Source organism: Thunnus albacares, chromosome 3 (genome assembly GCF_914725855.1).
Source record: "Thunnus albacares chromosome 3, fThuAlb1.1, whole genome shotgun sequence".
In the NCBI taxonomy this organism is placed as follows: Eukaryota; Metazoa; Chordata; class Actinopteri; order Scombriformes; family Scombridae; genus Thunnus; species Thunnus albacares.
In genome coordinates this window covers 24290509-24305975 of record NC_058108.1, presented here as the reverse complement: position 1 = coordinate 24305975, position 15467 = coordinate 24290509, and the positions used below count along the sequence as shown (strand labels likewise).

Here is a 15467-nt window from a genome sequence, read left to right as displayed (position 1 = left end):
GAGTCTCTGTTTCCCACAGCAGCCCTAGGCACATAAGTTAGAGACTTATTTCCAGGGGAATGTGGGGCAATTAGTTGCAGTTGTCTCACAACATCCATATCCCCATCCCTGTCCTCACTCCAACGCATGGCACCCAATGGGCTTTTATCCTCCTTTTCAACTCACTAGGTGGTCTGTAGCACTGACATGTCTAACTCAGTGGAAATAACTCTTCAAGGGCTAAGAAAGCCCTTAGAGATGATGCTATTTTCTTTCATGAGAAATCCTCCTGTCAGTGTCACAGACAGTCGGTAAGAGTGCGAAGGAGGGCCAAGGTGTGAGACACAGAGAGCTGTCACCTTCAAAGCAGAAAGTTGGAGAGTCCTTGAGGTTTCATCCAAAACTCTACTGACCAACCAAACTTGAAAAGAAGACCATGATAATATATAAGATCTGTGTAGATTGTTTCCCCTGTTTCAGCATTAGAATGCAAATTTATTCCAAGTACAAAATCACAGTATTTATTTTGTTACAGCGTTTTCATCACTAATTTTGTTCGTTTGTTCGTTGATATCAGAAAATTACAAGGACAAAGAAAGCTGAAGTCCTCTATTCTTCTGTTATTTTTAGACTTTTGAGTTGAAAAGGCGACTGCAGATTTTTGTGCAATTAGTTGCACAAATATTATTTGCTGCTTACTGTTTCTCTGTGGTCCCCCCCCCCTCTCTGTCTGTCTTGACCTATGTACTATATAAACTACATACATTTACTGGTGTACTGTACTTGAGTGCAGTTTTGAAATACTGGTACTTACTTGGGTAATTCCATTTTGTGAGACTTGGCACATTTCTACATTTATCTTCAAGCTATAGTTCATTTGGACAATGGGTTTAAAATGTACAAACTACAATGAACTCATATAATCTGATGTATTATTTTAACCTTTTTTCAACTTAATGTTTTTTGGACAGAATTTCACAAATATACATTAAAAACATCTTTCTTCACATTAAACAAAATATAAATAGATGATGCAATGCTTTACTCACTCTTTATGACATCCATCTCTACCTAGTGATCCCACCCACCATCCATACCTCATTCATTTCCTCGTTAGCATCAAGCAGCAACTACCATGGCATGAATCTGAAGCCAATGTGGATGTACCATCAATTGCAATGCCACCGACGGCCCCTAGATGTTCCAAAAAAATCCCTGGCTCCATTTGACACCTATTCAAAAATTGTCAACTTCTTTCTCGAAATACTAACTCAATAATGTTTTTCAACGCAACGTTATGGTCTCAATTGCTAAATTTGGACCCTCTAATAAGTGTGCTGGTGGTCATTTTGGAAATTATTGCTAATAAGATTTGTTAATAAGATTTGAAGTCTTATAGTAGGGTTTGATGTCTGCCTTGTGGGCATTAATTGACAGCTGTGATTGACAGTTGGTCCTCTTGGACTCACACTGAGTTGTACTATTGTTGCAGTATTTCCATAAGTTTAATGTTACTTGATTATGACACCTGCCCTATTAGCACAATTTAGCTAAAGTAGCTAACGTTAACCTAAAGTGTGCATTGCTCAGTCCGTGGTTAGCATACATCAATCCACATTTACACAAGCGTCCCTTTACTCCCCTCCACATATTCATAGCACTATTATACCTTATCTCTACTCCTCTCATTCCTCCTACTGTGCCACTTCTGTCTATAAAGCACTGTTATCGAGAAATGAATACGTTTATAAACCTGCAAGTCACCCTATAAAAAAGTACACTACAGTACACTAAATAAAAAAGAACAGGCCACAAATATTTCTAAGAAATAGTACAAATTAATCTGATAGATGTAGTATCCCTGCAGAAAACAAAGGCCTAGGTAGGACCAGCCGCCTTCTGTTTTTAACCATATTGACCATCTGTCTGTGAATTTTGCATTCTACAATCCCAATGCACTGTTTAAGGACAAACTAGCCAGGAGAAAGTGGAATAGTTAGATTACCTGCAATATTATATTTATTACAGGAGAACCTGTTATCAACAGGATATGATTTTATTCTGCTCCCATTCAAAGGAGAGAAGTGTTAGTGTTGGTGGTAGCAGATTACAGTATTTCATGCACATTGACAATGGTAGTAACCATCCTTGACATCGAGTTCTTTTTCTACTTACAGTGAGTATAAATTACCACTAAAACTCCTGGTCCATATAAAGGCTACCAGATCTCACAAACCCCAAACCCCACATAAACATACACACACGCCAAATTTACACTTGGCTTTACACCTGCCCAGCATAAGAGCCAATTAAACAAGTTGGCTGCTGTAATGATGAATAATGTTGAACAAATTAAAGACACTGATATATTATATATTACTATATATTTATTTCTTTCAGAGCTACTGACTGACTTCCAAGGAAAAAAGTCTGCACAATTGGATGATAAAGTTTGTCTGTGTCTGCTGAATTTAAAAGAAGGTAATTATTTACTGCAACATTAGCAATACGCAATTGATAAGCCAATAGTGCAGGGGCTCTGTTGTTGTAAATTTGCCTTTCTGTCCTCTAGTGGCTCCAAAGCAGCCAATGCAGCTTCAAATTGAGTACTTTTCAATTGTGTCATTGATAATTTACTTGCTTAAAGGATTGTGGTCCTTCCACCTTTGCCTTACATGATGTCTCCTGACTTCACTAGTCAGAGGGTTTTCTACCTTACTAACACTCATTGTTAATTATGATTTCACTCAGTACCTGGGCTTGTAAACCACAGGATAAAGGAGCTGAAATAACCATACACAAATCAGGATTTCAGTGGTGACAAAATATAGCATGCAGACCTGCATTTCTCTTTGTGTGTCAAGCCCTCCCTCTCTGTCTGCCTTGTGTGTATGTCCTTTGCTTATGTTGAGAACCGCTCATCCGATCAACTCTACATTTGATGGGTGTATGGCTGGGGACCCAATGGAGTGCAGTGTTGAATTTGGTGCAATTTACACATGTGATACATTTAATATTAATAAACTTTGAATGAACCAATGATCAGTGAGCTGCTCCGCTCTGTGCAGGGGCAGGGCTCTGTGCAGGGGCAGGGCTCTGCCGACTGACTCCAGCATGTCAGGTACGAGACGAGGAGTGACAAGAGTTAGAGAAAAGTGCTCCCAAAAGAGAAAAGTAGATAGTGAGAATAGAGCTTTTAATCAAGAATGGACACTCTTACCCCATGTATAGACAGAAAGCGTTGCGTTAGCGGCATGTTAAGCAGATCAGCAGCAGTGAATGACTTCACAGGAGGCGTTCAGGTACATTGTTTAGCATAGGTCAAGCCGTGTTTTGGAAGTGCTCAGAGCCCAATACACAATGACTGTAGTTACACGCATAAAACGGAGTAAATACTTCTATGGGCAGTTCAAAACCAGTTTGTCTCATATGTCATGAGACCGTGGGGATTGTGAAGCGCCACTACAGACAAAGCACAAATCTTTTGAGCAAACATATCCACTCAAATCTGAACTGAAGACACAGAAAATAGGAATGAGCTAAGGGCCAAATATGATTGATCAACTTTATTTTAGGATGCACATTATTTTAGTTTTAAATGCAGACCTTATTTTAGCCTACTTGAAATGAGAAAAGAACATTTATTTGCTAGTGGAGCACTTATTTATAACATCTGTTATAAATAAAGCAATTGGCCCATTGCGAACAGGCATGTTTTGCGCTGCACTGATCCATATACAAATAAGAACCTCATAGCCATAATTGTTCAGACTTGTCTCCAATAATATCAGGGCAAGAGAAAATTCTAGGCTCTCAGAATATTCGGTGATACTGTTGTCAACCTTGTTGTCAACCAGTTTGGCTCAACTGAAAACCTTTCTTGTCTGGTCTGGTCTGGTCTTGAATTCATTAAGGAAAAATTGAAAAAAAATTGGCACCCTTATCAATGGGAGTTCTTTTGACAAGGTGGCTTAATTAGTGCCATGTCTTGTGCAGGTGATTATAAAGAACAAATTATAGTTTGATGTTGAATTACAACAATCTTATAATGTGGAGATGTTCAATTAATCATCATTCAGTTATTTTGAGGAAATCATCAAGCGCTGTTTAATGGCGAGTGCTCCTTCTAATAAAGCTTCCTGTGGAGGTTTAGTTTTAAAGTGTATTGTGCTTTTTTAGTAACATTGCACCTCAGTATTATGTGAAGTAGAAGAATGTTTGGCATATATCCTGATAATATTGTGTTACTTGAATTTCTTTGAGTGCCACCACTGCAGTTTGCCAGCCACATTTAAGTGCAGCAGCTGGTTGCTTGCAAACAATCAATAAAAAGATGTGGCCGGCAGACTGTCATAAGAAACTAGCTAGCCACTTCATGGAAGAAGACATCAGTGAACCTGGAAACTCAATCACCCACTGGTTGAAAAGCCCATTATTCTTAGTACACAGTACAATAAGTCCTTATTACCATGCAGAATTCATATCTTCCTCAAGTGCTCTTGCAATAATAGTTTTGCAAATATTGCCAGTATTGTTTTCCATCTGCCATCAATTTGAAGTGTAATTTCAGTAGATACACTAGACATTTCTTTTGCAATATGAATAAATATTGGTATAGTATTTAGCATTCTGTGCACATTTTATGCTGTAGTAAAGAATGAGTGGGCCAATTTCTAGTCCTATCTGCTCTCTTTGTAATTATCAATTAGACTTTATTTCCCAGGAGAACAATAACTCACTCCCACAGTGTGTGGTGGAAGACCCTGATCCAGCTGCTGTGTGTGAAAAAGCATTATCTCAATACTGTTGCTGTAGAGTGACACAGTGAGAAGCAGAAATGAGTAGCTCAAGTGCTCAATATATACATGTAAAGTTTTCACACACAATACAGTATATTGGCATTAACATTTTGTTGACCTTGATCAGCCTTTTTTCTTTTTAGGCTGTGTACTGTATATTCTTTTAAGTCAGATCTGGTGCAGACCCATGATTGAAACACTTGTACAGCTACAATCAGACAGCTAAGGTTAATTAGATGACATATGATATATGGGCTGACCTGAACTCTCTATAGTCCCTCATCTTTTGCCCCATTATTCATATTTTTCACAGACCTGAGCCCCATTAAGATGACGGAGACCCCCTTCTCTTCTTTGAAGGGGTCCCTAAGGCGCCCTGAATGAAGCCCAAACTCATCACTTTCTTTTGATTGAAAAAAAGTCTAGATACATTATCTCTGTCAACTATCAACAATGGGTTTTGCTGTTTCAGATTGCAGTAGGCAGGGACTATTGAAAAATGATATGACTGAAACAATAAAAAAAAAAAAAAAAAAACCCTCAGGTCCATAGGGGTACCATCTGCTTGATATAGTTAGCAATAATTTCATTTTTACTGCAACTGTCTTCTTTGGAAGAAGTTGCCCTGTATCTAGTATTACATGATACCTTACGAAAACGCAAGTGTTTATTTTCTCTTTTATCCTCTTTAAAACTTTGAGGCTCTCTGTGAATCGGATGAATCAGTTACCTCCAGGCTGGCAAGAGAAATAAATAAATTAAAACCCCCAAAAGTAGTGATACTGTGCTGTATACTTATACTACTGCCAATATCTGTTTTGATTCCTGATTGAAAAAAAAATAGGCATCTCCCAGGTTTCTGCTTGTGTTTGAAGACACATGAATAGAGATGAAATTTTCATCCGGGTTCGATTTAGGAAAAGAGAGGCTCTGTGTAGACTGCTGGTTATAGCATGTTTCAGATTAATCTCATTTCATCTGAGCTGTTATATCTTTAATATTTAACAAAACATTCTAAATGCACATTGCCAGTTAAGTGTTGATAGAACAGTACTTGGGTATTTGTTCTTTATTAAATCTGCCACAAATTTGGCTTTTTAATTAATGATTTAAAGTTTCAAATACCAATCAGAACAATACAGTTAGTTGAGTGAGTTTGTCTCATCAGTTAAAAGGATTAAACGCTGAAAGGAAAATTTCACTGCTAATTATGTAGCGGTCCAGTGTCCTGGTGGTCTGCGTAATCCAGTAAAACTGGAAGGTGGGTGTGTGTAAATGCCTGTCCTCTTAAACTGGCAACAGAAAGGCTGTTTATTATTAGCTTCACTAATGCACCAACAGGAATTGTATGTAACATTACAATACAGAACAACAGCATAAATGGCTTCTTTTTGTACTGTTGGGAAGGGGATTACATTACATTATTATATTATATATAAACTGTATGTTTGGGCTACAGAAATACTCAGTAGTCAACTGCTCTTGTGTTCCTGAAGCCACTGGTTGTTTGATTCGATTGATTTTTTTAAGTTTTACACTGTAGTCCCACTGCACTGGTGTGCAGTGTTGTGAATCCAACAAAAAATAACACTCATTTTGGTCATTTTGAGTCTATACTGTTAACACTGTTTACTCTCAGTGGATCAGCCCTCTGTTGTTTAAGATAGCAATGCTGCTGCCGTGGTGAAATAACACCGCCTCATTTTGTTGCATTTCCTCAGTGGTCATTCATGGACACTCTTTCTTATTCAAGGGAATGAGAAGATGTGTCCAAACTTTTGACTCGTACTGTAAGCACACTTTGACTTAACAATGTAATTCTCCTGTGACACTCTGAAAAGTCATTTTGTTTGATTAAAATGAGGTTTTCAGCAGCAATAGCCACTGGTTTCCTTGTGGTAGTCAGAGCGAAACTTATTTCAGCTCAATGGTTACTGTAGTTCTTCCACTGTCCACTGATGTTAAAACATGTTGGTGGATTGCAGAAGTACAGTAAACCTAGGAACAGCAATTCAAATATACAATGGCTTGTGTTTTGAACTTCATAGATATCCCAAACGTACATGTTATAAGGGAACATTTATTGGAGAAGTGTTCCTTTCACATAGAAATATGCTGTCTTTACAGCCACTTTGCAAACACAAAAGTAGAACCACTCTATCTGCACTGATTAATCCTCAATTGTGGATGAAGTCTTTCTGCTTCAAATGTGTGTTAGTCTTTGATCTATGTCTGTTAGGTGCAGCTCATCAGCAGCACCGAGGTGAATACATTTCAATAGAAATCAAAGTTTGTCGACAGGAACTAGACAAAAAGGGAGAGAAGATGGCCACCACACCTTGATAGGGGGCCTGTGGATTTCTGCAGAGCCAGAGTCTCTTTGATGATCAGAGTCAGGGAAATAACTGAACCTGTGTCCAACCTACTGTGTAATAGTGTGTTACACTGTGTGATAGGTGGCTGTCATAGGGTACCGTTTGTTGAATGAGGTAAGGACTAAAACTGGATTTGTACTTCTGTGTTAATGACTGTACCTACTACAGCTGCATGCATTTTTGATGTGCACCTCTTCAAAAATGCAACTACATGTTGGGGCCAAGACAGCAAACAGCGATACCATGAGGGGAGTGCAAGAACTGTGATTGGTTAGCACAGGCTGCTTCAGTTTGCTCGTACAGGTTTCCGTTGCTGATAGTCTCCTATTTAGTAATGAGAAATAACATTATAAGTTACCTAGATTTAAGTCCAGTACAATAAGTATGTGTGTAGCCCACCATCATTCTGTATCAGAAAGTAAATGAAAGAATACAATTATTTTCATTATCAATTAATCTGCTGTTTTTTTGTTTTTTTTTTGATTAATTGATTAATTGTTTTCTCTATAAAATGTCACTAAATAGTGAAAAAATGCTGTTGTAATTTCCTGGAATTAAAGGTGACATCCTCATCTGTCTTGTTTTGTCCCACCAACAGTCCAAAACCTGAAGATATTCTCTTGACTATCATGTAAGATAAAGAAAAGCATCAAATCTTCACATTTCAGAAGCTGAAACCAGCAAATTTCCAGCATTTTTGCTTAAAAAATTACTAAAACAATTATTCAATTAAAGAAATAGTTTCAAATTCATTTTCTGTTGATCGACTAAGTGTTGCTGCTCTAGAATATAAATTGCCGTTACAAGATTGTGGGGATTATAATTAGAGCATGATGAAACCTGATCATACACCATAATACATGATTGCATTGTGGTGTTGATATCAACAGGTGAAATTTGACTGTGACTTGTAAATCAAAACCTGTACTGTGATATCTACTGCAGGACCCTTGCATCAAGTGCTTGTTACAAAAGACGATTGAAAGATAATATGATAAAACGATATAGAGGTACACCACGCAAGAAACAATGGCAAAGAGACAAAGCCATTGAAATGTATTACAGGCTCCATTAAAGACAGCTGAGCAGAGAGATTGATTTAATATGAGCTTGATGAGACTCATGGCAGCTGGAAGGATCAGGGGTGTTACCATATGTAAACTCCTCTCAGCTAATGTTTACAATTACAGTGGTAGCAAATTGGAGATTGGTGGCCAGTTTGCATATCAAACGACGCTGAGGAGGAACTCTTTGGCTTTGGTGCACTGGGATGTGTTTACTCAGCAAACAACAATTTAATTGGGAAAATAATTTTCCAGCTGCTGTGGATTTGAGGCAGAGGGTATGTGTGTGTCTGTGTGTGTATCAGTGTGTATGTGTGCATTTACAGTATTCCGTAAGAGGCTCCTAAATAATTAAAACCAGCCGAGGGGAAATTAATGGACCTAGCCTGTTACTGGGCTCCATCATGATAAGACCACCAACCACACAGCCTCTTTAACAGACCTGTCAGGATTCACTGCATGTGACAGTTGCCATTCTGTGTCCTGGTGCCTAATTGATCTTCATAAAGATTGCCTGGAGAGAGGCCTTCTAACAAAGTGCAGGAACTGGAGAAGTATTGACAAAATGTTAGAGAGACTCAGATGGAAGTACACATGATATTGAGCAGGAAAGGCTTCCTTAGGGGCAATCTTCATTCTCGATCAATGTTATAATATGTGATTGAATGAATGAAATGCAGCCTTAGGTATCCCAACTGCCTCTGTTCATGAAAAGGTCTAGGTTTGACAGCTCCGCCCCATATGTAGATGGACAATGAGTAGTATACTGTGTAGGTAAAAGGACTGATGGGTGAATGCTATTGAATAGTGCTGTTCAGTTACTTACTTTCATTGACACATCATGGTTATGTGTGTGTGTGTGTGTGTGTGTGTGTGTGTGTGTGAGAGAGAGAGGCAGAGATAAAGAGTTAGTAGCCCCCTTTTACACAGAGATTCAGCAATATTGCTATAGAGAAGACCTGTCATTTTGCCAGCTTTGCTTTTTTACACTGAACCAAACAAAGCTGGCATATGGCAACTTTCTTTGGTTGTTTGGTTGTTTGGTCGGCAATGTGACTACCTCCGCTGCCGGCTTAATGGTGGAACAACAATGACCCCCCATTCTGTGTTTGCACCTTTTATAGAGAACGGCGAGGCAGAATAACAGTGCAACATTCCCGCCTTAGGCATGCTATGTAAAAGGGGCTACTGAATGTAGGATAATAAACCCAGTAGTATAAGAAGAAAAGTTTAATTCTTTCAAAAACATTGTGATTCCTTCTGGCCTAACAGTCTGTCTGTGTAGGTGCAGGAGCACACACACATAGACCCAATGACCTCTGACCTAAAGGCTCCTTGGCATAAAGATGTCAAGGAAACATTGGACAAGACTAAAAACTCAGCCTTCTCACCACAAGTCACAGAGAGAAAATGGACAGTGTTGGAAATTAAAGACTTTGTTATTCTTTTCTGATAGAAACAGACTTTCCAAACCTGAATGGACCACTCTTCCTCCTTCTGCTAGCTCCTATCTCTTACGGTGTAAATTTTGGAAGAAGCTGCATTCCTTTGAGTTACTCTCCTCCTCTCTTTTTATACAATAAGTGTCTGAATTGGTCAAATGCCACTGAAAATGTGTAAAAATATCTATCTAGACTTATCTAATCAATGTTTAATTTTACTGTGTTTTAGAACTATTAATTAGCTTCAAAATTTGTTAATTAAAAGTCACACATATTATTGCCTTTGATTTATTTGATATTAACTAGTGTACGTGTATTATTTAGCTATGCTAGGATAATGTTTTCTTAATAGATTTAATTACAGAAATTAAAGTTTATTGATTTGATTCTGTATTTTATGTGGTTAATCAATATTACAATTTCTAAGTGTTCTCACTGTTTCATGATGTGTTGATTACATTGATGACAGAACGAGTGAATTTGCAAGCGTGTAATTTCCAGATATCTGATAAGTATAAAATAATTCCCCTTTAAAGTTTTCTCTCCACACAAAGGAATTAATTAGTAATCAATGCGGTCCCTCAAAAGACAAAACACACCTCCTAGGTATAAGAAGTTGTACAACTCTTGAACTGCTCTCTTCTTTTTCGCTCATGCCCTTAGCTGCTTCTTCTGTGTTCCTCTCGGTCCTACTGGCATTTCAGGCGTTGTTTTCTATGACTGAGAGCTGAGAGCTCCAGAAAGAGACTCAACTAAGAAGCAAAAAAGACTGCAAAGATGCCGAAGCCACAAGCCAAGCCATGCGGTTTGACATTTGAATAATCTATTATTTTTGTAATCTCCTATTTTTATTGTGTAGTTAAACTTTTTAAAGACTTTTCCAAGGACTCTTCTGATTAGTTTAGAGCTCCATGCACCCAACTCTGCAGCCTGCCACTGAATGTACTGAGACTGAGACATCCCCCTGTTCTGGGCGTCCACTACACGGCTCAACTGCAACGGTCCTCATCTGGCTGTTACTCTGGCGACCCGAGGATCACTGAGTCTGCTTCTCCTTGCTCGGCGCTTTCCGGAAAGTTCCTCATATTCAGCCCTTCATCACCAAGGCAACAGTAGGAAAACCATCTTCCGTGCTTCTGTCTCAGCGTTGATGCAAGAGCAATTCAAATATTGAATTTTTATTGGCTGTAGTTAGAGTCTTGACCCTCATTGCGTTTTTGACTCCTTTTAATTCACTAATTCATTAATTCTGTCAGCAATAACTTGTTAATTTAATTTATCCATTCATTCATCCATCCATTCATTTTAATTGTGTGTACTACATATGATTAGTGTTTCCCTATTCATCCCTAATCCTTGGTAGTTTGTGACTTTCAGATATAAAACTATAAGATTAATTTGATTGAATTGTTTTTTCTCGTAATCAATCAATTAATTAATTATCAATTAATTAATCAATGGAGGTGGTGCCTCTATTAACTTAATAACTTAATAAAATAATATTAATTTCAAGTGTAGTCTTATTCCTACATGAGAAAAAAATTGGGAAAGATGTACAGTACAAGAGAGTTTGAAAAGGGCAAAAAATGTTACAGTATCTAACAGTATTTCTCCAGATTCAATACACAGTGGCCCTCTATGAACCAGATCATTCATACTTACTGGGATATAAAAACACCTGTAAATACTCCAAATCCACTGTTAAATGTAACAAACTTACAAGTGCTTCCACTCCACTTCCTCTTCTCCTCTCATCTTTTCTCCCCTGGAGTCTCCCTGTGGCAGAGGAGTCATTAGGAAATAGGCAGATGCACTTTGTCAAGGTGGCCTCATAGTCTGAGGCTGAGTCTGGCTGAGCTGGACCTGCACAATGTTGCCCTGAAAGAAAGCAAGGATAGAACAAGGGATGAGACAAGGTGAAAAAGGAGGGAGGGGTGGAGAAGCAGAAGGAGAGAAATAGATATCAGTGGTAGGAGACATTGGTAATGGGAAAAAAAGTTGGAAAGGACAAAGAAGGATAGATGTGAGCAGTCCAAGCTATTACTCTTTTGAGGTGCTCCTGTGATTTGACTCGTCTATAATTTGAGGAGAGCAGCTTGAGTTTGCACCCATTATAAAAGGTAACTTTACAGATAACCTTTGCCTTTATTCAGAAGTAATTATTCTATTCTTATTATCTTAGATATTGTTATCCATTAGAGAGATGTGATTATAACAAATGTGCTTTACTTTGCTGCTAAATTCTGAAAGATTAATGAAATCCTTTATAAATAATTTAAATATTTTTTTACATTAGCTTCTTACATACACAATTACATCACTAACATTCTGCTAAACAATATAACATATTTATGTTTCATCTGAGTTGAAACGTGTATTCTTTATAAACATCAAAATCAGGCTTTCTTTGTCTAAGATGCTGTAAAACTGGTTAGTTGTTGAAAATATAGTCATCAAATACAAAATACAAACATTTCAACAAAATTTAGTCCAGTTCCAACACATGACAAAGCATAATTTTCTGGCTGTGCTGTTATTAGCTGCTCCAACAACAAACAAGTCTTTGGACAAAAACAAAAAGTAAAAGCCACAAGCCTTTGTTCCACGCTGCATATCTCTTGCTAGCTTGATTTCTCTTATACTAATTTTTCCTGTCCAAAATTCTGTTTTTACAGTATTGTGTGTCTGATTTTTATTAAATAATGCATTATCTCTGATTACAATGGAAGAATCATGTAGTTTGATGATTTAAATCTTACGCTAGTAAGTAATTTCTGCTGGGTTTAATTAGCTATTCTACATAGCACTTTCATGCACAGAAGACAGAAGCTGTGCATTAATGTTATTTTCATGTTATGTTATCTTCATTTGTTGGAGTGGGATTGCCGACCGTAATTAACCCAAACATCTTTGCTTCCACTGTCAGTGTAAATGTGTTCAGTTCCACTCTGCCACCACAGTAATGACAACAGTGGTTGAGAGCGCAACACATAAATCAGCCGCTGGATTCGCCTATAGACTGTGCACATTGGATATGTCCCAATTTCTTCCCTGTGCACAGCTACTTTTTGAATATCAGTGCTTTAGTAGAAGCCATAACTGCATGATAGAAACTGCATGAGGTAGTGCAGACACACAGTCTCCAGCCCTAAAGGGAAAGTTTCAACGACACATACAGTAGAATGACTGGCTGCATCTGTATCAGTGCCAGTTGTCAGAGCAATCAAGCACCCAGCTGGACTATCATTTGGTGCCACCGAGGTGGTTTCCAAAGTAATAGGATTTCTTGCCCTCTAGAAACAGACTAGTTCTTCTGTGTGTGACCAAGAGGAATGGAGAGGCACAAGGAAAGGGAGTCCATGACAATGTGGCACTCTCTCCTGACTGAAAACAAACTCATTGTTTCCCCTCAGGTGGAAACACATTTTTACTTCCAAAATCATCTCCTATGGCTTCTTGTTTTTTTCACTTTCAACTTCATTTTCCCCGCTGACATTCTTTGTTATGGTGACCACGAGGGGTTAAAAGAGCAAGATTGAGAGCATAACATGTGCTGTGTCTGTCTTGTCCTTTTGTCCTCTTGCTAATCTTCTTCATTTGTGCATGAGCACACAACTACAGGACTCCTTAACTCCCTGTTTCAATTTACAAGCATTGCAACACATGCACACAGATCCAAATGCTCTTGGCTTACATGACACAAATACATTTTCTGCTCATGCTTAAGGAAATGCAATTTTTTAAACATCATATTGCATAATAAAAGTCAGCCTGACACCTATTGAAAAATTACAGCTCAGTAGAGGGCTTGTTCTGCCATAAAGCGTCAGTTAGGCATATAATAGAAACAAGTATGGACATCACAGTGGGTGATGTAGAGGAGTGATCTGCATGCTGAGTGTAAAAGAAATACAATATTTGCCACTAGGGTTATGTTCTGTAGGCACAAACTACTTTTGTCCAATATAGTACAATTTTTTGCAAATGTGTGTCTTTTAAGCAACACTTAAGGGAAAATGGAAGATAATAGGCTTGAATCATACATTATATCAAAGCTAAACAAGGAACTGCAATGCAATTAGATCCAGTTTTAGTTCAGAGAATATTTTTGAACTTCTGTGGTGCAGTTTTAGTCTTTGGATGGTGGGAAACACTTTTCAAAATCCTATTTTTGTCACCCTGACTTTTAATTGTTTCAAGTTATTTTTCTTACTGATGTCTCTGAACATTGCTCTCTTACTGTCCTGTCCCCATAGACTAGATTAGAGAAAATCTGAGTCGATACTACTACAGTTATTAGTAGTGTGCTCAAAGCAATAAGCTTAACGAGCAGCACCAAGTGCTTTGTTGGAGCTGTATGCTACCTGATAGGAGGACCTTCAGACACTGAAAAAAAGTACTGCTAACTACAATTTTTGGGTTAAAAATAATTTAATCTATATTTTTATTTACTGTGAATATTATCCTAAAAAGATGCTAGGATTGAACATTAATTAATTATATGACAGTTAAGCACAGAGCACAGTATTGTAATTATGTACATTATCAAAGTATCAGGTATCTAAAGGAAACTAAAAATGATGATCAATAACACGTTATTTAACTGTGGAGATCCAGGCTGATCCGTTTGTTTAATTGTGCCAGTGCTAGATGTAATGTTACCTGAGAGAAAACAGTAAGACTTTTTGGAGTTGTGTTAACTGCTGTTGAGCCAAAGTGCAGGGCTGTTGCTGGAGTGTGCTGGCTTTTGAATCCATGCTTAGTCACATGACCAAACACTCAGAGAGTCTTTTCATGTCTTAACGGTGGAGGAAGAACAAAGTTTTGCATAATATAAGTTTTATATTTAAGTTGTCTTGGCAACATACTATACACAATATTAGGCTGTTTAATATGTTATTAATGAATTTATTATTTATTTGGTAATTGGTATATTTCCCACCCAACATTTTGGCCATTGATATTTTCATCTGTCGGACAACTACACGTGATAACGGCAAAAAGCTGGCATTAGCCGGCTAACTTAAACCCTGGTGAACATACGTGATCAGTTAATTATTCTTACCTTTTGAAAGCAATCAGAAAGATCCTGCTGCATCACATCACATGATCAATTTAGTTACCAATTTAGTTTCCAGGTGACAGTATTAACAATTGCCTCACTAATTATGTTCATAAAACTGTGTTAATTTATTCTAATGTTAATCAGGGGAGACACAAAAAGAGTTGTTGAACTCAGCATCCGTCATTGTTTCCATGGGGTCATGGATCGGTCATGTGTGTCACTGAATGTTTGAACAGGAGTGATTGACTGCTGATGAAATGTAGCGGTATGTGTGGATCAGATCACAGAGTCCCCCGGGTGGTGGAACTCACTCTCTGTGAAGCAGCTCATTGATCCTGAACTTAGATCTAAAACTCAGAGTCGGGCTGCCTCATCTTTGCATTGACTGGAGCTGGTTGCGCTAGTGAGACACCAAGTGAGGCTGCCCATTGGGAGGTATAAAGGGAAGGTATACCTGTGACATGCTGGAGGGCACTATATTTAGCTGGCCATGGAGTTTCATGGGATTGTAAGGTGGAGGTAGCTGGAGGAGAAAAAGGGCAAGCAAAGAGTTTTTTCTATTGCCTCATGGATTGGAAAACTTGTCCATCAAAAACAGAAATACTCTAAATCAGATTGTTAGTCCCCTTATTTGGGAGCCTCCGCTTAGTCTATCTACACTTCTCACATCTCAGTTGCTATGAATCATTCTATTCTTCAAAATCTGTTCCCAGTCGTTGAACTGTGAATTTCAGCTGCTCCCA

The 15467-nt window shown here is 38.0% G+C and overlaps 1 long non-coding RNA gene across 1 annotated transcript in view; it reads left to right on the top strand.

Moving 5' to 3' along the window:
* The window catches only part of LOC122979604, a 50234-nt gene extending 44627 nt beyond the window's left edge, over nt 1–5607 (top strand). Inside the window, exons 3-4 of the long non-coding RNA XR_006402882.1 lie at nt 2380–2460; nt 5092–5607. This is a non-coding gene — a long non-coding RNA (uncharacterized LOC122979604). The remainder of the gene's footprint in view (nt 1–2379; nt 2461–5091) is intronic.
* The last annotated feature ends 9860 nt before the right edge of the window (nt 5608–15467 follow it).